This window comes from Protopterus annectens, chromosome 2.part0 (assembly GCF_019279795.1).
Source record: "Protopterus annectens isolate FY-2018-M chromosome 2.part0, PAN1.0, whole genome shotgun sequence".
Taxonomy (NCBI): Eukaryota; Metazoa; Chordata; order Ceratodontiformes; family Protopteridae; genus Protopterus; species Protopterus annectens.
The window spans coordinates 390,485,053-390,511,541 of record NC_056728.1 but is presented as its reverse complement, the minus strand read 5'-3'; positions in this window follow the sequence as shown (position 1 = coordinate 390,511,541).

The following is a 26,489-nucleotide window of genomic DNA, read 5'->3' as shown; positions in this document are numbered from 1 at the left end:
GGAGTTTCCTAACTACAAATGAAGACCCTTGCATTTTGGATTGGGTGGAAATTAGGTAGTAGTGGGCTGTTTGCTATTAATCAGGATTAGAACATGGGCATAACCATTCAGATTTTAGTAGATCTTTGAGTTGTTTTTTGAATTGGTGGAGTGAGGTCTCGTGTCTTAGGTTGTTTGGGAGGGTATTCCAGGATTTTCCAATGGAATTAGCATAGAGTGCTTCACCTCCTGAATTGTTAGATTTAATAGTTTGAATTTGTAGGCTTTTGGATGATCTAAGGGATGTAAGGTTAGAGTAGGGAGTGAATATTTTGGTCATTGAGGGGGTTTTGTCAGGATGGTGGATTGTTTTAAATGCCTCAAAGAGCTGATTGAGTTTGAGAATGTTAGGTAGTTCTAACCAATCTAATGTTCTGAGATTGTTACAGTGGTGTGTACGATAGGGCATTCCTGTTATAAATCTAGCTATGTGGTTATAGGTTGTAGATAGTTTGTTGAGTTCTCTTTTATTAAGGAAGGAGAATATCGGGCAGGCATAGAGGAGTGTGGAAAGGAGGTGAGTCCGGGCAATGGTTAATTTAGTGTGTGGGGTTAGGAAGTTCTTAATTCTATACATGGACCCGAGTTTCTTGTTTACCGACTTAATGGTCAGGTTGATATGAGTATCAAATTTAAGCTTGTGGTCTATGGTCACACCTAGTAGTTTGGTGTGGGAGACAGGGTCAATTATGGTCCCATTATTGGATGTCACGTGAAAGATGGGGTGGTTGGAGCTAGGAGATTGATTTCCTTGAGGGGTGGAAGAAGTGGGGAAAAACAGAAGTAATTTGGTTTTGGATGGGTTTAGTAAGAGTTTTAGTTCCAAGAACCATTTTTCAACTAGGGAAAAACAGTTTTGGGTGGCAACCTGGAGTTTGTCGAGGGAGCTGTCAGAGCAGATCAGGGTGGAGTCGTCTGCATATTGTATGCGGGTGGCTTTGGGAATGATAGAGTGCAGATCATTAATAAATATGGAGAAAAGAAGAGGACCAAGGACAGATCCTTGGGGAACACCGATATATTTGTGGGGAGTAGGTCGGATAAGCTATTTTCCCATAGAACAGCCTGATTTCTATGAGAAAGGTAGTCATTAAACCAGTCTATGGTAGTCTTGCTAAGGTAGTATGCCTCCAGTGTGTGGATCAACTGTTGGTGATTGACCATGTCGAAGGCTTTGGAAAGATCAAGAAAGAGCGCAGAGGATATTAATTTATTGTTCCGATTGTGGTTAACTGAGTCAACAAAGGAAAGGAGAGCAGTAGTTGTGCTATGATGGGGGCGAAAGCCGTGCTGGGTGTGAGACAGGAGATTGTTTCGAGTAAGATGGGTAATGAGCTGCTTGTGAATGCAGCGTTCCATGATTTTGGCTAGAGGAGATAGTATAGCTATGGGTCTGTAGTTTGATGTGTCAGTGGAAGATCCACCTTTATGGAGAGGGATGATGTGGGAGATTTTCCAGATAGAGGGAATAGAAGCTTCTGAAATGGACCGGTTAACCAAGATAGAAACAGGGTAGGCTATGGCATCAGATGCAATTTGTAGGTAGTTGGCTGGGAGTAAGTCAGCCGCTAAGGTGGTTGGTTTGAGTTTATTTAGGAGGGTTCTAATATAGGAGGTAGGTGCGGGTTGGAGGTTAAAGGAGGGTTGAGTTGGGACTTTGGTTGAGGGTGTAGCCAAGGGAGAAGTAGTAAGTTGGCTGGCGAGGGACTGAATGGTTTCTGTGAAAAATGAATTAAAGGTGTTAGCATTAATCATCTAACATCAGCCAATTCACTGAATAGTAAAGCATATCAAGAAAAGTATTCATTTCTGTCTGCTGTTATATTCAGCTAGTTCAAATAAGTAAGTACAAAATGAAGTTTCAATGTTCACTGTGATACTGTGTAAAATCCTTTATGATGCAGGTGGTGAAAATGGAAAGAGGCGCATGAGAGTGTGTGTGTGTGTGTGTGTGTGTGCGTGTGTGTGTGTGTGTGTGCGTGTGTGTGTGTGTGTGTGTGTGTGTGTGTGTGTGTGTGTGTGTGTGTGTGTGTGTGTGTGTGTGTGTGTGTGTGTGTGTGTGTGTGTGTGTGTGCATGCACAGTGGAGCAGCAGTTAGTGCTGTTGCCTCACAGCAAGAGATACTCCGGTTCGATTATTGGCTGGAGTGCCTTCTGTGTGCAGTCTGCATGTCTTGCCTGCATTTGCATGGGGTTTTCTTTGGGTGCTCTCTGCTCTGTTTTCCTCCCAGATTCCAAAGACATGCATCTGGAATATTTCTCCCTGAGCATCCGCTGAAAATGGCCTGTGTCCCAGTCGGACTTTCCTGGTAAACAAATGTTAAATAAAAATAAATAAATATGTGTGTGTGTCTGTGTATTTGTGTGCACATATGTATGTGTGTGTGTGTGTGTGTAATGTTTTTAGAAACAGTTGCTTCAGCTCACCGGTCATAATGTTGGAACTGTTGCTTCAGCTCGTAATATTTTCAGAAACAGGTGGAAGTTCTTGGAACTGCTTCTTAAGCTCTTTTCTCAAACTAGTGCACTTTGTGGCTTCTTTCAGCTGGTTTGCTTTGGAGGTGTTCAGAAACATTTTGGAAGGAAGGAATAGGATTTCACAGGTAGGATTATGTCTGGCAGTAGGGTGTGTGTGTGTGTGTGTGTGTGTGTGTGTGTGTGTGTGTGTGTGTGTGTGTGTGTGTGTGTGTGTGTGTGTGTGTGTGTGTGTGTGTGTGTGTGTGTGTGTGTGCGTGCTGCAGTGTAAGTGTGCAAGTATCCCCCCATCCAAGATAGACACAAGTACTACAGTGGCTTTTCATCCGTCCTTGATTTTGCAGAATGTTCTGGTTTTCTGTCATATTTTTATACTGTTGATTTATGCTTCTTATTCAGAAAATGCATGTTGTTGCAGTACCTGTTGGTCTGTGTTTAACTAGCAATGCTTTAATGACCATCAGGTAAGCCTGTCTGAGATTGTAAGATGCAAGTAAGCTTTAATAAGCATACTGTTAAAGAATTACCAACATTGAAAGCCTTTTTGTTGTTGCCATGCAGAGAATATTTACATAACTAGATAGCATATAAATAAGCCTTTGGTATTGAAATGCATATGATAGTATTTGTAATAAAGAACAGGATTACAGTATTATCAGAACCTCGTTACATTTGTTGGAAACTTGCAGTCATCTTTGCAGGCTTTACACGTCCATGTAAACTAAACAAAATGCAATCTATCATGTGTGGTCCATAACCTGTGCAGTAATCCTTTAAGCAATTTATCTTGAGTTTGTTTCTTGTTTGTTGTTCATTTTTTACTTTGATTTTCCCCATGAAACAAGTAGGTAGTTGTTGTTAAGCAGCAGGTCTTTTTTGGATAAGAAACATTTTTAGAAGTGGGGATATCACAGCAATTGCTACTTTTAGCATGTTACTTGGTACTTTTGTAAAATTGAATATAAATTATAATTAGAACTGCAGTGCAAGGAGAAATGGTTTGAGTTGAGTGCTGCTTGTTTTTATACTTGATTTTGACTGGCATTCCAGTAATGTATTTAAAAATTAATTTATTTTTTCAAGCCTCACAACCTTTTTGTTTCAATCTAGATATTAAGTAAGCTGTCATGTAGCTGATGCATTGAAATACTTGTTTTCTTCTACACTTCATTTTGTCTTGATTGGACTCTAATAATGATGGTTTGACACCCAGGGCGGCGTATTTAATTAAAGTCCCAGTTTTTGCAGTTTTCAGCATAGCTCCACCCTTTTCAAGATGGCCACACCCCTTCTCATTGGCCCCACCCATTCAACTGTCTCCTGCAGCCCCCCTTTGATTTGAAGTCACCAGCTGCCACTGTCCGTAAGTGTATTAAAATGTAGTTTAGACTATTGGATGGGAAGCCACAAATTGAAGTTTAGCTTGTCACCTGTGACCATTATGGACAGGGGTAGTTTGTAGATGCCCTGAGGCACAGGCATAAACCAAAGTGTTCTAGCCTGTGGGCAATGATAAATGAGAAAACTGGGGTATGAATGGCTAAGCTTAAAAAGGCTTTAAGGTCATTAGCCTAGTAACCTCCTATGATTCTGTGATCATAAATGTCAACCCTTTCATGGGTGCTGGAGGCTGTAAAGAAAGTACTGCAAAAATATATTACTGAAAGCCTGTTAATGAATTAATTAATTCTTCACTGTAGTGAGTAAAGCAAAACAATTAAATAAATGTAATATAGATGTTGGAACAGATATTTATTACTGCACACAAGATACTGTTATTTATTTACAAGTATATACATATCTCTCTCTCACTTTATAGATATATATATATATATATATATATATATATATGGGTCTACTTTTAATTATAGAATTCTCAGAAGATTGAAAACCATGATACTGAAAACGAAAAGCCAAAACCTGGAAATATTGAAACTGCAAATGATCGAAGGTCAAAATACTGAAATTCAGAATCCCGAGTGTCAGAAGACTAAAATTTAAAGGGCCAATGTTGTAGTAACTATATTGCATTAGAAAAGCCATACTTTGTGTTTTAGTGTGGTATATCCCTTTAAAGTTTTGCTTTAAGAGGTTGAGAGGTATGACTGTGGAAATGAGGTAGTGTTGCAGTGAGAACGATCAGTCCAGGGAGGAGCTAATTCATTCTGTCATACTTTTCAAGTGTTCCTTATTTTGTGCAGATTTTGCTTCATATTTTGATCTGTTCCTCATAAATGTTATGGTTCAGGCAAATCACTAAAGATTGAAGGTACAAAATAATGACATACATTTGGAGTTCAGACTTTGTATCTTAACAAAAATGCATGATACCACCGATCCTGGTATTGTAGCAATTTCTAAATTTGTATGAGCCATTATTTAGGGCAGTATAATTAAAACTGGAACCTGGTTTGGGACCTTTGTCCCTCCCCCATTATTTTAGGTTTTGTCTGGCATTAAGTGGTACATTAAATTAATAAAAAAGTGAAATAAAAATAATTAGAATGAGGACAGTGATTGCACTGGCACAAGTAAATGGGAGGATATTCTGCATAATTTTACTTTGTTCTCATCATGGAGCTTGCACAAAGATTATAGCTCTGAACTGTTAATGAGCTGCTTTCATACGTTCATAGGTTCATAGGTAGGTACTAGGCTACTGCCTGAAGACATTTATAAGCCTAGCTGGAATGTGTTGGCTTTCACTGCCCTCTTAGATTAGTTCCCTGTGCCTCTGTCCAGCAAAGCCACTGACGTGATCTCCGGGGTAAACTTTCTGTTTCCCATCCACTCATCAAGATTTCTCTTGAAGAGTGTTAGTGAGGAGCTCTGTCTAATGTAGATTGGAATCTTGTTCCAGGGCATGGGAAGTCTCTGGGACAGAAATCTATCCCTGCAGCGCGTCCTATTTATTGTTGTGGTGAGGTTTAGATCCCTGGAGCATGTGGCTCGAGGAGATAAGGTTTTCTTTAGGCGGAGCATGTCCATCATTTCTGTGTTGAACATGGCCTTGTAAGTCAGGCAGAGATCACCTCTGAGTAGGCGGTATGCAACCGACTACAGCTGGAGTTTCTTCAGTCGAGCTGCATAGGGCATCTGCTTGAGGCCAATGATCCTCTTGGTGAGGAACTTCTGTGGTCTTTCCAGTTGTTGCAGGTATCTTGTAAGGTACATCCCAAATGGGGCATTGTACTCTATGATGGGTCTGATGAGTGATGCATAGAGGGGCCCAATGACCTCTTTCGATCTGGATGCAAACCCTTTTGTGATTAGGTGGAAAACATAGAAGGATTTTCTAACCATTTTGGCAATGTGATTATCAAAGGAGAGGTTACTATCTACTTGGGTCCCCAGATCCCTTATTACATCTTCCGTATTTAGGGGGCTACCACCTATGTGGTAGCTTGTGGGTACTTTGTTTTTTCTGAAGGGGATGACTATGCACTTTTTGGCATTTAGCTTGAGGCCATGGTTTTGATACCAGGTATCTGTCTCAGTGAGACCCTTTTGGAGGATGTCTGTGTCAGCCGGAGAGTCAATTATAGCCCCTAGTTTGCAGTTGTCTGCAAACTTGGTCAGCCATAGTCCTCCTGTGCTTGCCTGTACCTCTGAGAAGTATATGCCAAATAGGAGGGGTCCTAGGACTGAGCCATGGGGAATGCCACTTGTAACCAATTTACAGTCAGACCTAGCTCCCGCAATTCTTACCATGTGGGTTCTGTCCATGAGCCAGTTGGCAACCCATCTCATGACATAGGGGTTTATGTTCAGGCTGGTGAGCTTGTCTATAGTACCTGAGTGAGGAATGGTGTCGAAGGCCTTTGCTAGGTCTAGGTAGGCTGTGTGGACCACCTTTCCCTTGTCTATAGCCTTGGTAACTGTCTCAAAGAAGTTATTAGCAAAGGGTACAGGGTTTGATTCCTTCCAACTTCATTTTAAGTAGTCTATGTTCTCCATTATTTATGTTTGGTTCAGATTTCTGCTCTCAGGTTTTGAGAGGTATGCTTTAGTATGCCTTTATGGATCTACTAGGGTTCATTTAGAGCCACAGTAAAACAGTGTAGCGCTACATTACAATCAGTTTTCATCATCCACAGGTTTGTTGGTGTAGTGTTAAATAAGATACATTTAAGATGAATCATTTTACATATGGAGCCTACAAGCCTACTGACTTTACATGGATATGAATGGATCAGGCAGACACTGAACAGAGTTTTTTTTATTTCTCTATCCTAATGTGTCCCTTTTGTTGCAGATGGAGAATATGCAGAGTTTACAGCAGAAGTGGGAGGCCATTGTGGCGCAGGCAGAAAAACTGTTCCAGGGGATGCCTAATGCTGAGTCCAGGATGGCAGATGATGTGGGCAAGTCCAGCCAAAAGAGGTAACATCCGGCTGTGAAGACCAGGTTGGTGGCTCATGGGAAGCAGTAATAGCAGTTGAGAGATGTGGTTGTAATGGATCCTCCAGCAACTAGAGTGGCTCAGGATAGAGCGGCAGGTAATGATATCCTTTTGGGAGTCCTGTTGGGTAGGGCAGGTTTGGAGTCTGTGAAGAATGATTGTGGGATAGCTGGGGATGAGATTTATCAGGGGTTTGGTGAAGCTGAAAGGTCTACAGGGGATATGCAGAGGTGTCACCAGCTGGGACAGGGTGATCCAACCAGTGGAGAGGATAGCACAGGGATGTCTGTGGGGAGTGTAGGGGTCACCCGTCAGTGGAGTTGGATCATTTTCTGAAGCTGGGTCAGATTTTGGCTTATGGCCAGGTGATTGGTTAGCTATGCAGGCTTTGGAGCAAGGGGCAGGGACAGTTTTTCTGGCCCCTCACATTCTATCTTCAGTTAAGGAGAAGATCTGGAGGGTGGAGTATGTAGGTTTCTTTGAATTAATCAATGCAGAAGGGGTGTAGAAATTGGTTGAATCAGTGATGGTGAATAGCAAGGACCTTGTGGTTGCTTTAGTGGCATTAGGGAGTAGGAGAGTAAGTAGGTTGTGACCTAGGACGTGGGATAATTGGGTGGTAGCATTCATCTACTACATGGCAGTTTGGCTGGAGAAGGATGCTTGTTTGGCTTTCCCACTTTTGTCTTACTTTCCTATGATTTGGGAGGATCAGCATTTGTGGCTGGGAACTGCTTTGTTATGATATGACCAGAGGTTTTGGAAATGGAAAGCAGTTGATCACAGTCTCTGCTGGGAGATTAGACATCCAGCCATATGGCTAGCTACTATGATGGAATATTTGGGTTGGTTAGTAGAGAGGGAAAGGTAGAGGAGAAGGAGGGAATATGTTGGGTTTTAATGCGGGACATCGCTTGTGGGTAGGGTGTAAGTTCTTGCATGCTTGTTCAAAGTGTGTTGGGAGCCATTCAGTGGTGCAGTGTGGTCTGCAAGTGGTTAATTTTGTGATTCTGGGTTTGCTTTCAACTAATAGGGGTGTTTTCCCATTTTCTTCTCAGAGATTTCAGAACTTCCAAGGTAGGGGGAATTTTCAAGGATTACAGGGAGTGGAGTCCTTTCATGGGGCAAGGCATGGCCAGGGGATGCATTCTCCAGTTAAGGTGGAAGTATTGCAGAGTATGCTCCAGCAATTTCCTGATTTTTCCCTTAAGGAAGAAATAGTTGAGGACTTTCCTTGGGGGGTTTCTATTAAATTAAGGGTGGTAGAGGATGAGGTAGTCTGTAAGAATTTGTGATCTGTATGGGGGAAGTAGGATATATTGTAGGGTTTGGTAGAGAAGGAACAACAGGTGGATAGGTTGCTGGGTCCTTTTGATAGCCCCCCTTTGAGAGTTTTAAGGTTTCACCACTAGGTTTGGTTCCTAATAAGGTGGCCAGTGAGGTAAGGCTAATTCTCCATTTATCGTACCATAAGGGAGCTCCATTAATGAATAGAGAAATGACAGGTGGGTAGGTTATTGGGTCCTTTTGATAGCCCCCCCCCCTTTGAGAGTTTTAAGGTTTCACCACTAGGTTTGGTTTCTAATAAGGTGGCCAGTGAGTTAAGGCTGATTCTCCATTTATTGTACCAGAAGGGAGCTCCATTAATGAATTCATTTCAGTCAAGGATGCAAAGGTCAGTTATGCATCTTTGGATGATGCTGTTAAAGTTATTCTGGGGTTCAAGGATCCATGACTAGTGAAGGTGGACATTGAATCCACCTTTCACCTTTTACCAGTATGGGAGGAGGAGTGGCCATTATTAGGCATGGAAGTTGGGAACAAATTTTACTTTGATAAGGCTATGCCAATGGCATGCTCAGTAGCCTGCACTACTTTTGATAAATTTAGCACTGTACTCCATTGGGTTTGGCAGCAACGGGTGGATATGCAGAGGGCAGTGCATTACTTGGATGATTTCTTGATAGTAGGTGAGGGGTTTGAGGGAGCTTTTGAAGGTTTGGGAGTGTTTTTCAGATGTGTGATGAGTTGGAGGTTGCATTGGCTAGGCAGAAGTTGGAAGACCCAGCTAAGGCAGTGGATTTCTTGGTGGATGCAGAACGTGGGTTGTTTTGCTTGCTGGCTGATAAGATAGCTCGACTGAAGGAGAAGATTGGGTGGGTGGTGTACAAGGATAAGGTGTGGATTAGGGAGGTTATGGAGCTTTTAGGGCTTCTGAATTTTGCATGTCAGACAGTTCATCCAGGACATATTTTTGTAGGTCAGTGGCCTTTTTGTTAAAAGAAGGGAAGAACAAACACCATTGGGTCAGGATTAACAAGTTGGTGCAGGCTGATTTGGCACTTTGGTTGTCATTTTTGGATCAGTTTAATGGTGTTTCTTTTTGGAAGACTGATTGGAATGGTCAGGAGGCACTACAATTGTTCACGCATGCAGCTGGGGTATTGGAATGGGTGCATTTTTTGGAGGGGAATGGTTTGCAGCTTGTTGGTCAGTGGATTGGAAGGGTGAGTGGAAAAGGGATGTTGCCTTTTTGGAGTTAATGCCAATCTGGGTTGTATTGGTAGTTTGCCAGGAGTGATTAAGAGGAAAGAGAGTAATTTTTAATTTAGATAATATGGTGGTGGTGCTAGTTTTGCAAGCAAAGACTGCGAGATCTGAATTGTTGTTGTTGGTTTTACATATGTTAGTTTCGCAGAGTTTGTTAATACATTTTTCATTCACAGGTGTGCATGTGGCAGGAGTTAGGAATGAGATTGCTGACACTTTGTCTAGATTTCAGTTTTCCACATTCCTACAGTTGGCAGAGGAGGTGACGATAGTGCTGCCTGATGAGGTGTGGCATATTGGGTTGATGTAACCAGGAGGTTGGTACAGCAATCTTGGGCAGCATCTACCAGGATAGCGTATGTTAGGGCACTATATGATTTTGAATAATTTATTTTGCAGTTTCCTGAGGATTAAGTGGTTTGGTTTGGTTGGAGGAACTATTATTGTGATACTTGGCTCGGGCATGGGGGCAGGGTGAGGTGGTGCAATTGGTTAAGGTGGACTTGGCAGTGATCAGTATATTTGCACAGGTAGCTGGGCTGCATGATTTTACAAAATCCTAGATGGTGGGGTGCATGTTGAGAAGATGGAGTAGAGTGGCTGGAGTGAATATGGATATGCATTGGCCATTGAAGAGACAGATTTTGAAAGTTTCATTGAAGGGTTTAGCTTTAGTGGTAGTCAGTGGATTTTGTTTTGTGGGCTACTTTGTGTTTATGGATGTATTTTGGGTGTTAGTGCTGTTGGTGTCATTAGCATGGAGAGACATTATGGTTTTTCCAGGGTCAGTGCACATTTGGTTATGTAGGACTAAAACAGATCGGTTAGGAAAGGGCACACAGATAGTTCCTAGGAAAGATTAGAGTGAGGGGTTTTGTCTGGTGGGTTGGACTGTGGAATTGATGTGGACTCATGTGGGGAGCCCTCATGATATGTTTTTTTCAGTTGAGATGGGTACGTTGGTAATGGGTAATCAGTTTGTACATGTAATAAGGACACTGCAATGTATGGGTTATCCATGTGAGAGGTTTTCCACTCATTCTTTTTGTACTGGTAGGGCTTCAGATTTGGCAAGGGAATGCAGATCTATTGAGGTCATCAAGAGGGTGGGAAGGTGGTCTACAATGCCTTTTTATCTTATATTAGGTAATGGATCCAACTGATAATTAATATGTGACTCTTCTCTTTCAGGAAAGGCGATTGTGATTTTGGGCCATTCGTATATCCATTGGGTGGCGAAGAGGGCAGCAGTTAAGATGGATGGAAAGGACTTGGGTTTGTGTCAGTTTGGATGGACACTTAGTTGCCACTGGAGTAGAGGTCTTAGATGGACTCAGTGTATGGATGAAACTGAAGTGATACAGATACAGATGGGACTTTCTCAAATATCGGTGATACATTTGGTTGGTAATGATTTGGGAATAATTCCTAAAAAGCAGTTGTTGGATAAGATAAGGGAAGATCTTTTTATGTTGCAGAAGTTATATCCAAGCATGTGCATTGCATGGTCAGTGGTAGTGCCACATTTGTGTTGGAGGAATGCTTCTAGTTTTAAGGCTTTGGAGCACGTACAGAAGTTTATTAACTATAGGCTGGTGCAGCAGTTGGGGGCATAAGGTATGTATATGATAGACCATAAGGATTTTATTGACAGGGACCCAGATGGTTCAGATTTAATGGGGTGCATTTGAATGAGTTTGGTTTAGATTTGTTTAATGTACATTTACGTTTATTTTTAGAAGGTTTGGTGAAAGTTCTTTTGTAGGAGAGGGGAACAGCTTGTGGTCAGGCTTGGTGTTGATGCAATGATTTTTTGGGATGAAAGTGAGCTTTATGATGCTGCTTGATTGATAAGAATAAGTGAGTGGAGGTATGGGCACTGTTTATTCAGGCAGGGTGAGTGGGTATGCTACCCTGATATATGTTATGTGGGTTTTCATGTTGTGGTTACAAAGTCATTCATGTTACAATTAATATTTGAAATAATGTAATAAAGTTATGTGTGAAATTAATAAAGGGCATCAAATGTCATTTGGCATCATCATGTATTATTGGGGGGGGGACCTGGACAAATAGAAAATGCACTGTCAATAGTTAGCAAAACAAGAAAACCAAGTTTTCTACCCAAGACATATGTCTCATATAATGATGCTCTTATTTATTACAATTTATTCATTCCCTTAGACCACAACTACTCGATGCAGTAGCCATATATTTACCTTAGATGTCTGCTTGAAATGAAGTGAATGAATAAATTCATAAATAATAGCCCAGAAATACATGGCTGTCATTATTGTGTGAATACAATCTAGAACAATTTGCCAAAAGATACATATTTTACAAGGAACAGATCAAAATAACTTCTCAACTTTGTTAAAAAAATTCTGGACAAAGCCAAGACAGTGGAAGGACAAATGCTCAAAAATGGACAACTTTTAAATATTATTGTATTTCACCTATTTGTTAAGCAATTAAACTTCATTTCAAGGGCAATGTGGGAGCACTGTCTGGTTAAATGATGTATAAAGTCACAGAGTAGGAATATGGAGTTGGAAGGATTCAAACCCTATATTTTTGACTACAGAAAGTAGTTTGTTAACAGCTAAGATCCTTCAGTACAAGGCAGCCCATCTCTAATTCACTTAAAGCATTAACAGAACAACAGGTTTTGCATCAAAATGCATTTTCAGTAGCAGCAGCTCCAACTGGCATTACTGATTGACTGTAATCCTCATGGATTTACAAGAAAATGAAGAAGTTAATGGAGGTAGATAGTCAGTGCAGAAGACTAAATAGGCCACTGCTCTTAGATTTCCCTAAAGTGGGTTTCTTGGTTATCAAAAGGGATATTATTTTCTGAGTGTGAACTATGAAACTCTAAAGACTAGCATGATTGCGTGCAATTCAGACAGAGATTTAGTATAACATATTTAGGAATAATACAGGTCTGACGTGAGGGTGGTGTAAGGCTGGTCTGATCAGAGTGGCTCTCACACACACACACACACACACACACACACACACACACACACACACACACACACACGCACACACACTACACATGCACACACGCAGACATGCACACACACAGACACACACACACACAGACACACACGCACATACACACACGCACACACACCACACATACACGCATACACAGATGCCACATGCGCGCACACACACACACACACACACACACACACACACACACACACACACATGCACGCTTGCACACACATGCACACACACACACACACACACACACACACACACACACACACACACACACACACACACACACACACACACACACACCACACGTGCACACACGCAGACATGCACACACACAGACACACACACACACAGACACACACGCACATACACACGCACACACACACATACACGCATACACAGATGCCACATGCGCGCACACACACACACACACACACACACACACACACACACACACACACACACACACATGCACGCGCTTGCACACACATGCACACACACACATACACACACACACACACACACACACACACACACACACACACACACACACACACACACATACAAACCCACGAACACAGTTGGTGGAGCATCCAAATTTTTTTGGGTTTTCCTTTCTGCTATGCTGCTCTAATTTGTCTTTATATATCTTTGATTTCTGCTCTTTCATTGGTTCAGTTGTAGACCCAATAAGACAGGGGCTGTCTAGGTTCAAAATAGGGTTGATGGAGTAATAACAGAGTGAACCTGGAAGCCCTCAGTTACTTTAAAAGCTGGTACTAATGCAAGTGGGGTGTATAACTGGACATATAAACACTACTATACCATAAAAGAGCCCTCTATGTCCCCAATCCACTGCGTATATAAGTAAAAGATTCTCCAAGAAACAAGGCTTCGGATTGAGTTTATATTGTTGGTTAACTGCATGTGTTGTGAATGATTCCAGCTGTCAAGGAGATCTGAGTTTATGAGTGTCAGTCTCTTGCAGCTGCCCAAGTTCTGGGTTCATATATGTAGGTTGCTGCTGTCACAGGACTATGAAGACTCTGTAATAGATATGTCAGTACATTAAAAGCATATGCAATTCTTATCACATAGACACCATATCTAACTCAATGCTTGAATGTGTGTGTGTGTGTGTGTGTGTGTGTGTGTGTGTGTGTGTGTGTGTGTGTGTGTGAGTGTGTGAGCGCGCATACGCGTGCATGTGCGTGTGTGCATGCATGTCTGTGTGGGGGGGGGGTTGTATGTTTGCAGTGTTTGGAGAGGTGCATGTATATTTATACATGAGCTGGGGGAAGTTGTCTTGTTTTGACTATAAAGTATAAACTTCTGGCTACATCCCTCACTCATCATAGACATCACATTGTTTTAAACATGACACTGCTTATTCAACCCCCAAATAATTGCTGCAGACAACCAATAGCTCCATAAAATTGTGCCCATCAAGAAAAAAAAAAAACGTTTTGATGTCACTCCTTTATTCTTTTATCAGCTAGAGCTTGGTTCTGCAATGTATAGAAAACTATATAGACCTAAAAGTTCAGATTCAACTCACAATTTTTGGCAAACAATCAGGCATCTGTGAGGTCAGATACCACCAATACCAAAAACATTGGGACCTACGAATACATCTCAAGTTTGCTGTGAGCCAGAAACTAAATTTAAAAAAATGACAACTGGTTAGTTTTTTCTGAAGTTGCACCTTAACAGCATAGCTCTGAACTACTTTATTCAAGAAGCAGGGACAAAGCTAGAAATAACGGAGGCATAAAAGTACAAAATCAGAGACAATTTTTAAATATTATTCCAATTCACATAAACAAATTTAAAGTAACAGGTTTTGCATCAACGTCCATTTTGTGAATAATAAGAAATACGACACTTTGGTAATGGGTATACTAATTGGCTGCAATCCTCAGTGATTTACCAGAAAGTCAAACATTTTCTGAGGATCAGAGCAAAACTATAAGGCAAATCAGGGATAGGTGAGTGACAGGAAGTAAGGTGGCATGTGTAGTTAGTGCAGAAGGTGCAGTATAGCTTCATTTTATGTGGTTGTTTGCCAGAGCCCACAAGTGTTGTAATCCCTTTGCACCAGCATAGATTTTACTACAAAACCAGCTTAAAATATTCATCTATACAGATCCTTTGTCTGCAGCTGATTAGCTTTTTTTTTTTACTGACTGCAAGGAGGGCCCAGTCTCTTAGCTGTCTTGTAGTTTATGAAAGTGATCATCTGTAACTTATAACAGCGCAGTAAGGGTACAGTTCTCAGGAGGTGTGTGCATCTGTTAGCATCACAAAGGTCATCATTTTATAGCTTGTGTCCCAAGAGAGCAAATTAAGATATTAAACCTCCTACCCCTGTGGGACATACATTTATGTATACACAAATTTTGAGTACTATGGTTTGGACCTCCTGCTATGGTTTTTGAAGGTCCTCTGCTATGATTTTGAAAGCTGAGTGGATGAGAGGTACATCCCACCCCACCACACCCCCCACACACAGCGCAATCTCAGTTAAACTAGTTCATCTGTAACAAACTCCATATGAAAGCTGTTGAAACACTCATGAGTCCTGCTGAACAGCCATAGCTGTTAAAAGACACATAGAAAAATTAGCAGCCCTTCCCTCCAATGCACTTGAAGCAAGAAGCAGCCATCCCAATGCACCTCGCCTTGCTGTGTTTACCTTACATTGCTATACTGCTCATGTAGTACGTTTAAAGAAAGAAAAATGAAACGATGCTTGTGGGGGGGGGGACAATAGTATGCAGCCTGCCAGCAATAAGATGCCTGAAGTCAAGGTCCCCAGCTGGCCACCCGAATCACTGCTATTATAATCAGCCATGGAGAAGAGAAGATAATAAATAAGAACTTGGAAGGGTCAGGATATAAAAATAGAGGAGGAAATGACATTAAGAAGAGAATTCTGTCGGTGTTAGGAAAGCCATTTGCATGGAAGTTGAAAGAAAGAAGGAAAGAAGATAAAGCACCAGTATAAGGATGCTGAGAAGAAGGGACTGTAGAAATATGGAGAAGGCCCAATAAATGGTGCATAAATATCTGAGTCCTTTAAAGAGACACGCCATTACAAAATAATACAGAAGAAAATGGGAAAGAGGAAGGGATGCAATAGAAAGAGGAAAACTAACAGAAGAGTAAAGGGAACAGCTAAACAAATGCATCAGCAGTAAGAAAAATAAGGAAAATGATAAAAGAACTGAAAGGGTGAAAGCTTCTGGAAAATATGGCTGCTCAACAGAGTTCTATAAAATAGTAGTGAAACAAAGAAAGAACTGTCTAGAAAATTTAGTCTAGGTAAGGAATAAAGGACAGTTACTTATGACAATACAGGAAATAAGAATAGTTTTAATCCCAAAAGGTAAAACAAAAGTAACTGAAGTGGGGACACATATGCCCATATTATTAATAATGTAGTCTCATAAGAACCTAGGAATGACTTCACTAAACAGTTTAGGAAAATAACACTCAAGTATATTCAAGTAGGATTTCGCACATGGAATCATAACTTCAAAAAGTCAGCTCATCAAACACCTTGCAGGTTATGTGATTACTGAAACATATTTTACAATGTATGCTCAGTACTCAGAAAAAGCACCTAAAATATTTTAAAATGAAGATGCACGCCATTAAAATGAGCAATACAGAAAAGAAGGATATTATTTTCAAAACTAAACACAAAGAAAATATGCTGGTGCCCCCTCCATGACTACAAAGGTAATCATCTTATTATGCATCAGCAAACAGTAACCATTTATACTCCTGGCTTAAGTTACAGACCTGGAACATCAGAATTATAATGCAATCCTATAAGTTGGGGACCCCTGGGTGCATCCAGTCTAAGTATCATCCTGCCACTGCCACCCCTCCTAAGCAACATTTTAGTTCCTCCTGCAAAGTTTTAAATGTAGTGCCCACAGTCTTACTTGTAGCTACAATGCTCTTAATAGGCCTGTCTACCACATTATGTTGGCCCATCTCATAAAGGGATATTCACAGTTACTAGTATTTAGTTGCAACAATGATATATTACAACAGATCTTTGAAGAGGCTGGACCTAGGTGAAATGGTATCCTAGGCCCTGTGCACTCCCCCCCCACACACACACACACACATCCTCCAGTGTTCGTTCCCCTCTGTTTCCTCCCATCTTGGATCCCCACACCATGCACATTATTTTTTTCTTCTTTTGTCATATTTTCCCTTACTGTTCAGCTTTTTTAAAAAGCCATGACTTTCTATATGATCTGAAGTGCATTTTAGAGCTTTTTTTCTTTTTACACAATCTTTTCATCAAATGATAACTTGAGCAGAAATTAAGATTAAGGAAATAAATTCAGTGTTGCTGTTCAGCTTTAGTTTTCCTTGCATCTTTTCAACACACCTTCAACACACACAAACAGCACAGTAATAACCACTTATGAAATCAATTAAGCTGGGGCCCCCAGAAGCCATGGGGATATAGATGCTCTTAGATGCATTTTAGAACATTTCCCAACCTTTTAATCCAGCTGTGGTCTGAACAAAAGTCATGAGTAAGAAAATTATTTTAGTCTTATTGTTTTCTTTCAAAGATGTACAACATACTTCCCTAGATTTACTAAACTTCCATGTAGGACTAACTTAGTCCTGCACGGAAGCACCCGTTTGGGAGCAGGATGGCAGCACGCCATGCATATTAACAAGGCACGCTGCCCAAGCTCCTAGGCTTACACGGAGCGTGTACAAGTGCAGGGGGAATAACCACACCCCTGCAATGTAGAACAGGAGTAAGGGATAAGGAATGAGCGAGGCCTCTCATAGGTGTCCGCATATCCCCACCAACAGTTCCCTATGTGTACAACAGCAACAGTACATAAAAATAAAAAGGAAGAAACCCATTTGATTTTTAAATATCTGATTAAAGCTAATCGTAGGTGCACGGGTGTGCCCATCGTTTAGCTGCAGTTAAAGCAGCTTAAAAGGCTGAAGAGGATAACAAGGAAGATATATGCAAATGAAGCAGCATAGCAGCAGTGTAGTGGGCAGAGCAATTGCCTTACGAGCAGGCATTCCTGGTTCGAGTCCCACTACAGCACATTCCATTTTCTATGGCAAAGCATGTTATGACCAATATTTTTGTTGCAAAACCCACTAAATAACATATATTTATGAACTGGAGTACTAAAGGAAATGCATATGTGAAGTGTCACTGTCATAATGAATAAGACACTAGTAAGCAGGTTTAAGCACAAATAAGCAGTAGTAAGCATATTTAAGCACTAGTAAGTGGGTGTAAGCCCGTTTGCACGGCGATAAGCTATGCCCACACTGGTTAAGCAAAAGCTAACACTGTGTAAGCAGATGTAAAGGCAGGTTAGCAATGCTTACCATTGAGCAAACTAACGCAAACCCGCTTATAACTGCTATAAAGTGCCTTAATCACTCTGTATCCACTGGCCCGTGTTCTGCACAGCAAAAAATAAACAGCCACTGGATGCCTCAAACCCAGAACCCTATACATTACAGTCACAGTAGTTAACCACTAAGCCATCATAGCAGTACAGAAAATTGAGGTTTCAACAAACAAATCCTCACCATAGTAAAATCAAATTGAACATGTGAAAGGAATCTATGTACAGTGTGATGTTGCATAACCTGCTACATAACATAAATATGCAAACTGGAGTACTGTAGTAAGGCCAGATGTGAGGTGTTCTTGTAATAAAGTGTTGAAGTCCCAGGACCCCATACAGTGTACGTACACATGAATCACGGATACCAGACACATATATAACATGTAACAAATAATAAATCAATGCCAAAAGGGAAATATAATGCAAATTAAATTGGAAGCAATGCTAAGCATTGCACAGCTCAGCTTAGTTGGCATAAGCAATGTGTAGGCTGGCTAACTCAAGCTGTGGTTTACCCCTTTAAGCAATGCCAACATTAGGTAAGCAGGTGTGCCCATAGCTTAGCCTTTTCAAAACCATCCAATCATGGAAAAGTGTGGGAAACTGGGTGTATTTAAACCACATAGGTGCGAATACTTCCCATAACTGGTTGCAGCTCCCTACTGTAGGTAGAATGGCTGGAGTTGGGGAAGGCACTCGATTTTGAGTGCAGCGCTGGGGCATTCAGGACTCCAGATTCATGGTATGGTTCCTGGTAAAACACCATGAGGAGAGACTACTGCAGGGCCAGTACCAGGGCTCTCAGTATAAAGTAGAGGCCTGGAACAGTCTCACCAGTGACCTCACCAGTGCCACTGGTATCCCCCGGACTGGTGAACAGGTCAGGCATCACCATGCTGACCTGAAGCAGTGGAGTGGGGATCTCTTGGAGCAGTGGATCCAATAATCAAGGCAGATGGCTGATACCCCAGCACTAAGTACTCATTCTACTATGTAGATAATGATTGCCTAGCTTGTGTGTACTATGGATAGGTAATGGCTAAATATCACTGTATTTCCCTGACAGCTGCAGATGAGTGGGCTGCGAACCAGCAAGCCCATGCTGCTAGGTTGCAAAGGCTGCACTGCGAGGCAGGTTAGTAATAATCTTGCATGTACTGTCATAACAAATAAATATAACAGTTCTAGAAAGTGTTGCACCAGTATAAAAATGTCTTGTGTATGTGATGTACTGAATAAACTAGACAATATGGCAGGAAGACTGTCATATAGGTTGTGTGTAAATAAAGGTGTAATATGTTGTGAATAAAAGTATAACCCCTGGGGTGCTTGTGTACAGTCTGCTTTCATATGTTGTTGTAGTGTTGCATTCTATAAATAGTACTGTTGTATTAAGCATTGTTACCCACACTGCTGAACACAGATAAAGTGTGTAGGAAGTTCAGTATAAAAATGTTGGAAGTCCCAAGAGGTCAGTCATATTGTACAACTGAGGGAGACTTAGACAGAAAACATTGGAATGCTTCACACCAGTTCCCAAACAGCAGAGTGTACTGTGATGTCAGCTCTAATATTTTTACCACACACAGCAGGGGTTTGAATCCCAGGAGTGGTAGTAAGTTATATGCATAATCATACCCCACAACTGTACATAGTTTGTGAGAATGTTCAGATAGAAAGCTGCAAGCATAATTAGACCCAACTGTAGAGAATTTGCTAGCATATTCAAATAGTAAGCTGTAAGCATAATCATAACCATCAGCTGTACAGACTGTGGCAGAATGTTCAGGTAGTAAGCTGTATGCATAGTCATACCCTCAACTGTTCTGATCTGTCCAGCATGTCCAGATAAATGGCCCAAATCTGCTGCCCGGTAACCTGTTCTCCTGACAAATCAGTGTGATGATCCAAGAAATGTAGGCAGCTTTTACTGACATATAACTGATAGTCAGACCTGTACATAGTCAGAGAATGTATATGAAAACAAACCTGTCATTGTAGCATCTCACCCAAAGTGTATGACAATTCTCAAAATATGTCACATTAACACCTGCATCCTGTCCAGCCTTGACCAGAGTGTGTGCAATAATGGATTGTTAGGTATGTGTATAACATCAACATGGAATCTGGAAGTATGTGTAGAAATTTTCAGGTAGTGTTAACAATGATTTTCTCAACAGCTATAACAGGTAAGAGGTGTAGACTGCAGGTGTAATGGCCACTGTTGTCCCATATATGCATGTGTTCTGCTCGCTCTGCAACTGTTGTAAATCTGGTGTCTTGGGTTAATGGGAATACCTATGCATGCTGTTATAACTAATCCTGAATGCTGACTATTACTAACCAATATCTTTCTTAAACCTGCAACACCATAGCTTGTTTGGGAAGGCCGGTCACAGCGGACCCACTTGTCCCACCTCAGCTGGACATGGCACCGGGCACCAGCAAATCTGGGGCCCAGCCTGAGATCTCCTCCTCCATTGGCCCTGCACCACCTTTGGGTGGAACTGCCGCAGGGGATGGGGCTCAGACCCCCCTGGAGCAAGAGCGGAGAGATACCCGTCACCCACCATCAGGTCCTGGCCATGGTGCGTAGGGAGCTCAACAAGGAGATTTGAGACTAGCTATGCCAGCTACAGGGCTGCATGGTGCAATTAGAGGGTGAGCCTGCCCCTCCTACCCAGCCCCCAGCACAGCCACCTTTGGGGCCGTGAAGGTGCAGTGGTGACTGCCCAAGGGTGGGGACCTCAGTCCCACTGTTTCCATTCGGGGGCTCATGGGCCTGCCAATTCCAAACACCCCTCCCCGTCCAAGTTGTTTACCCCCCACATCATATATCACCCCTGTATGTGTCTTGTCTGTTAACCTACCCTACCTACCTCCCCAAATATACCTACTACCCCTCCCCAACATCCCACTACCACCTGAAAAAAAAGAAAAAGAGCAATCTGTTCCCACAAAAAAATCCCGTCCCATACATGGCTGTCCATTTCACACACGTGTCCACTGGACACATGTAATCCGGTCTAAATGGCATCACAATGAATTATTGTTGTCCCCACCCCCACCCAGAGGTTTGCGTATCCAAATCTACCTCTAAATTTAGTGTATATGCACAGCTGTTGCTATAGAAGAAATGGGCAGCTATAGACTGTCCCTACACCCTTCCTGTACATTCCTAGCTATTTTCCCCACTGTCTTTCCCTCTTTGTGCTCCTTATTTCACCACTTTCCCATCAACCCCTTTTTCTTTTCTTTTAAAGAAATTAGCATGGGGGTAAGTGGGAGTAAGCACTTATAAGCAGCAGTAAGCGGGTTTAAGCCTGTTTGCGTAGGGGTAAGCAATGCCTACACAACTTAAGCAATTTAGAAGCTGAGTGCAAGAAACTGTAACCGGAGGTTAGCAGTGCTTACCTTCACGCAAACACGCGCAAACATGCTTACAACTGCTTTAAAGTGCCTTAATCATTATGTATCCAACGGCCTGTGTTCTGCCCAGCAACAAAATAAACAGCCTCTGCAAGGCTCAAACCCAGGAACCTGCACACCATAGACAAAGTGATTTACCACTAAGCCATGCTAAATATACATAGACCTTATGTTTTCAGAAACAGTCATGCAACAGTACAGAGAATGTATACCAGCATCCAGATGTATGTGTGTGTGTGTAAATATATTAATAGCTAAACAGATACAACATATCTAGATATATATATATATATATATATATATATATATATATATATATATATATACATATACATATATATATATAAATATATATGAACAGATATACAAGAAAATGCATATATCAACACATATATGTGTCTACTCCTATATGTCTACATATACACAGCAAGTTACATATATGTACGCAGATATATATCTATGTAGGTATATACGGACATAGTTATATATATGTAAGCAGATATATATATATATATATGTATATATATATATATATATATATATTTATATAGGTATATATGGCCATACATCTGTAGATAGCAATGGTAGAGTTACAAAAACAAGTATGTCCACATGCACCGTTAATGGGGTTGAGAGTCCCCAAACAATATATGTCTTATATGAATAGGCATACCCCCCCACAGCCAAACATGTCCACCCTGCAATACACTATCAAGTGTTGCAGATCCCATAACCAGGACCTGACACGACATGGGCACAAGATGTTAACAGTACTACATCCCACCTATATGATGTCAGGCTGGTATTGGTAACATATCATGCAGTACAGTCTGCCTCCCATAGGAAGTCTAAAATGTGGATGTTATTAACATCCCCAGGATACATACACAGACACAGATATGCAGATACAGATAAATATATATATATATATATATATATATATATATATATATATATATATATGTGACTACACATACACACGCAGAGATATATACAGTAAGATACATATGTAGAAGGTGCACACAATATGGAACAGCCACTATGCCTACAGTTAAAACCTGAACAACAGAACACTGTATGGGCCACCCATACAAATGACAATCATTGCCTGCAGCATATACCCTCAGAGAGATCATAGGAAAAAACACCACACACAGGTTTGCGGAAATGGAAAACCTTTATTTGTGTACTAGTACAGGTCTATATGCCATGTCATATAGCTGGTCAGACACTGACATCCATATAAACAGAGTAATGCAACTCTGAAACAGTTATACTAATACAGTAGTCTGGAAAGGTTCAAACACTCTGTACAGTCCAGAGGTATACAAAGAACCCCTTAGTGCAAAACGTGTGTACCATGCCTTACAATATGGATGTTGACAGCCATGTAGATGGGTATAACACATAACGACTGTTATATATTTGCAACCATAGGTTATGCATTCACACACCCCTGTCTGACCTGACACATAATAACCGCTGGTAAAGGAGTGCCATAGCCACATATTACCCACTAGATATTGACATACATCTGTACAGCATCTCACTGCTCTGTTTGACATACATGACTGTTAAGGGAGGCCTGGCAGCAGTACATCTGGCAAGTATCTGCACACGACATCTCACTGGGTAAGTACACTAAGCTGCTAGGCATGTAACAATGCACTGTGCAGGCTACAGGCAGACTGGCTCAATACTGGCCTACATCGCCTATCGGGGAATGCACATGTACCTGCAAATATGGCAGGCTCTACAGGCATGTTACAGCACAGGGTAAGATACAACTGTGTGAAAGTGTATAACCACAACCAATGTAAACACAGTCACAGCCACATATGGTACGTTAGCATAATATTACAGTATATGGACTATCTGCTCAACACCATCCTCATATGTGCCACTCACAGACTAACCACCTCATACATTTACTGTTGTGACAAGGTTTGTTGCAACATATGACCTATGAGGGATATGAAGTCAGTAATTGTCACGGCTTTCACCATCTACAGACTGCAATCCTCACACTACCTTCTGCAGTTCACAGATAGATGCTCTGTGGGTAACACATGAAACCAAAGGCACAACACACTGCCCAGTCTGCAGATGACCCTACAGATAGGGATTCCTCATAAACTTAGAACTGACATGGCAGGTATTGAAACATAGGACAGCCATATCCACACACACACTGTTAAACCAACATTACTCCAAATGCAGTATAACAGAACTTACAGTCTGTAGTCAGGTCAGGCACATCCCCCTCCTGTGTGTTGCCCTATTTCCACAGTGTATGTTGTCAGAGGTAAATCCCCAAGCCACCTGAGATGCTGTTTGCCAAACAACAGATCTAGTTCCTGCTCACAGTGAATGAAAAGGGCCAACACCAACATGATGTTCCTAGATATTGGAGTGTGTTGCCAGGCAATTGGCTATGGGAATGTTACCACAGCTGTTCCACATGCAATCAGCTAGGGGAGGGCTGCAATTTCTGCAGAGGCCATCAGCTGATCATGAGCATCACTTAAAATACACATGCTGCTGCCCAAGCATAGCAGGTGTAGGACTCAATATCCACCAGTGAGGGAGTGAGAGAGGCAGACAGAGGCAAAGACAAGTTAGGGAGGGGTGGGAGAGTAAGCCATATGCATGATTGTGTCACACACCTACCAGCACAGCGTATCAAACCTCTGACAACAATGTAGTGCTATCAAAGTTCTATGAAGTTATTTTATGTGCCACATAGGTTACCTGTTGTGGAGCCCTCAGAACATATATGTGATGCTGAGTGACATTTACAATAGGGATATGGTAGCTATACGGTATGTGATGTACACATGCCTGTCCACATGAACAGGTGCCAGTGTCAACACAGACACACACTCACAGGGACGCACACACCTTGACACACTTGGCAGGGCCAGGATTACAACTCATCACTAGTTAGATTGCCACAACACATTACTGTGCAGGTATCACATGCACCACACAGGTCATATGGAACTTATATGGACAAAGGGTATGGGGAGGTATCTGACATCAGACAGTATGCTTCAGTATGCCAGTGGGGGTTGTAGTGAGTGTAGATGTGGTCATACGCATCATACAACTCACACGCAAACCCACAGGGTGCCATCACTGACATGCATGGGTGCATTCCTGCATGGGTGTGTTGTGGTCAGCTGTGCCAAACAGCTATACTAGGCAAGGTGATGGGTATACCTTGGCATCAGACCACATGACAATGGTCTGCATTGTGACTCAGGGCTGTTGTTTCTGCATTTTCCCACACAGGTGGGTATTGTATCCCCCATCTAATCACCTGGGTGACTATTGTGTGTGGTCAATGTTGTGCATTGCTTGCCATGTATGTGTTCCTTAGTCCATGAAATGGGCAGTGTCTGGGATGTGCACACCTCCCACATGCATGTACAGTGACATGTGGAACTGTACCTGGGGTGTCTGGCTCATGTTGTGAACACAGATTATCATCAGATGTGCCAGTCTTGCCCACCTGTGACAGGAACTGGTAATGGACAGCAGGTTTATCCTGCACCTACATTGATAGCATGCTAACGGCTTTCCCTGGTGTCTGTGGTATCTGTCCATACAGGGCATGTTGTCAGGCATGGCATGTCCTTTGTGGGTCACATATGATGGCACCACAGGTGTCGTAGGTGTCCATCGGTTAACATGGGGAAGGTGCACTGTCTGCATGTACATGCCTATTGGACAGATGGACAGGGTGCCATGTCCTCTGTAGCCCACTGCAATCACTCCATAGTTACTATCAGTAGCCAATATGCAGTGTACTACCCGCATATTGGCTGTTGCCTAGGTGCGTGTGTATGTATGAGACATGGGTTGAGAGTGTGCTCTGGGTACTGCTGGGGTTGCTAACTGTGATTGCCTGGCCTTGATGTCACATGTATGGGTATGGATTTGCACCCCAGCCTCTCAGCTATTTCACATCAGTTATCCCCGTATGGTATACATTGTGATATATACTAGCCCCACCATATAAGAAATTTTCAAAACCCACTCTACATTGGGCCCAGGTGCCTCACACTCACACCCACCTCCACACAGAATATGAGTTACAAACACACACACACAAATGTCATGTCTGGGAGTAGAACTCCTGCCTAACTAGTTTATTACATTACAGCACTACGCAGTTATAGTACATGCCACAGAGATGACTGGAGTACCCTTTCCCCAAAGGTGTATATCACATTTGATGACATCAGCAGGATTGCCAAAGTAGGACATTCAAATTGTATCAAGTGTGACTAGCCTAAACTGCATTGCTCCCTACACAGACAGTGACACACAGACAAAACATCCACAACCGACATGTGGGGGTATCGAACCCCTAACAGAGGTCTATATCACACTACAGCATGGGGCTGTTATAGGACGCACCACAGGGATTATTGGGAAGCTCCTTCCCCAAAGGTGTATACACAATGAATGACACCAGCAGGATTGGCAAAGTAGGGCATTTGAAATGTACTGAGTGCGACTAGCCTCTAATGCATTGCTCCCTACACAGACATTGAAACACACACAAAACATCCAGACCTGCCATGGGTGGGAATAGCACCCTTCCAGAGTTCTAAATTACACTACAGCAGTACACAGTTATGGCATGTGCTACAGAGATTACTGGGCTGCATCCTTCCCAGAGGTGTATTTCTAGGTGGATGACATCAGCAGTCTTGCCAAAGTTGAGCATTTGACTTGTAGGGTGTGTGACTATCCTAAAAAGCATTTCTTCTGACACAGACAGACAGACACATACACACTTGCCATGTCAGGGATTAGAGCACCTACCTAACTACTTTATTACACTACAGCAGTATGCAGTTACAGGACACGCTACAGAGATTATTGAGCTACAACCTTCCCAGAGGTATATTTCGAGGTGGATGACATCAGCAGCCTTGCCAAAGTTGAGTGTTTGACTTGTAGGGAGTATGACTACCCTAAAAAGCATTGCTCCCTACACAGACAGACATACACACAAACTTGCCATGTCTTGTATTAGAACACCTACCTAAGTACTTTATCACACTACAGCAGTACGCAGTTATAGGACGTGCTATGGAGATTACTGAGCTACAACCTTCCCAGAGGTGTATTTCTAGGTGGATACAT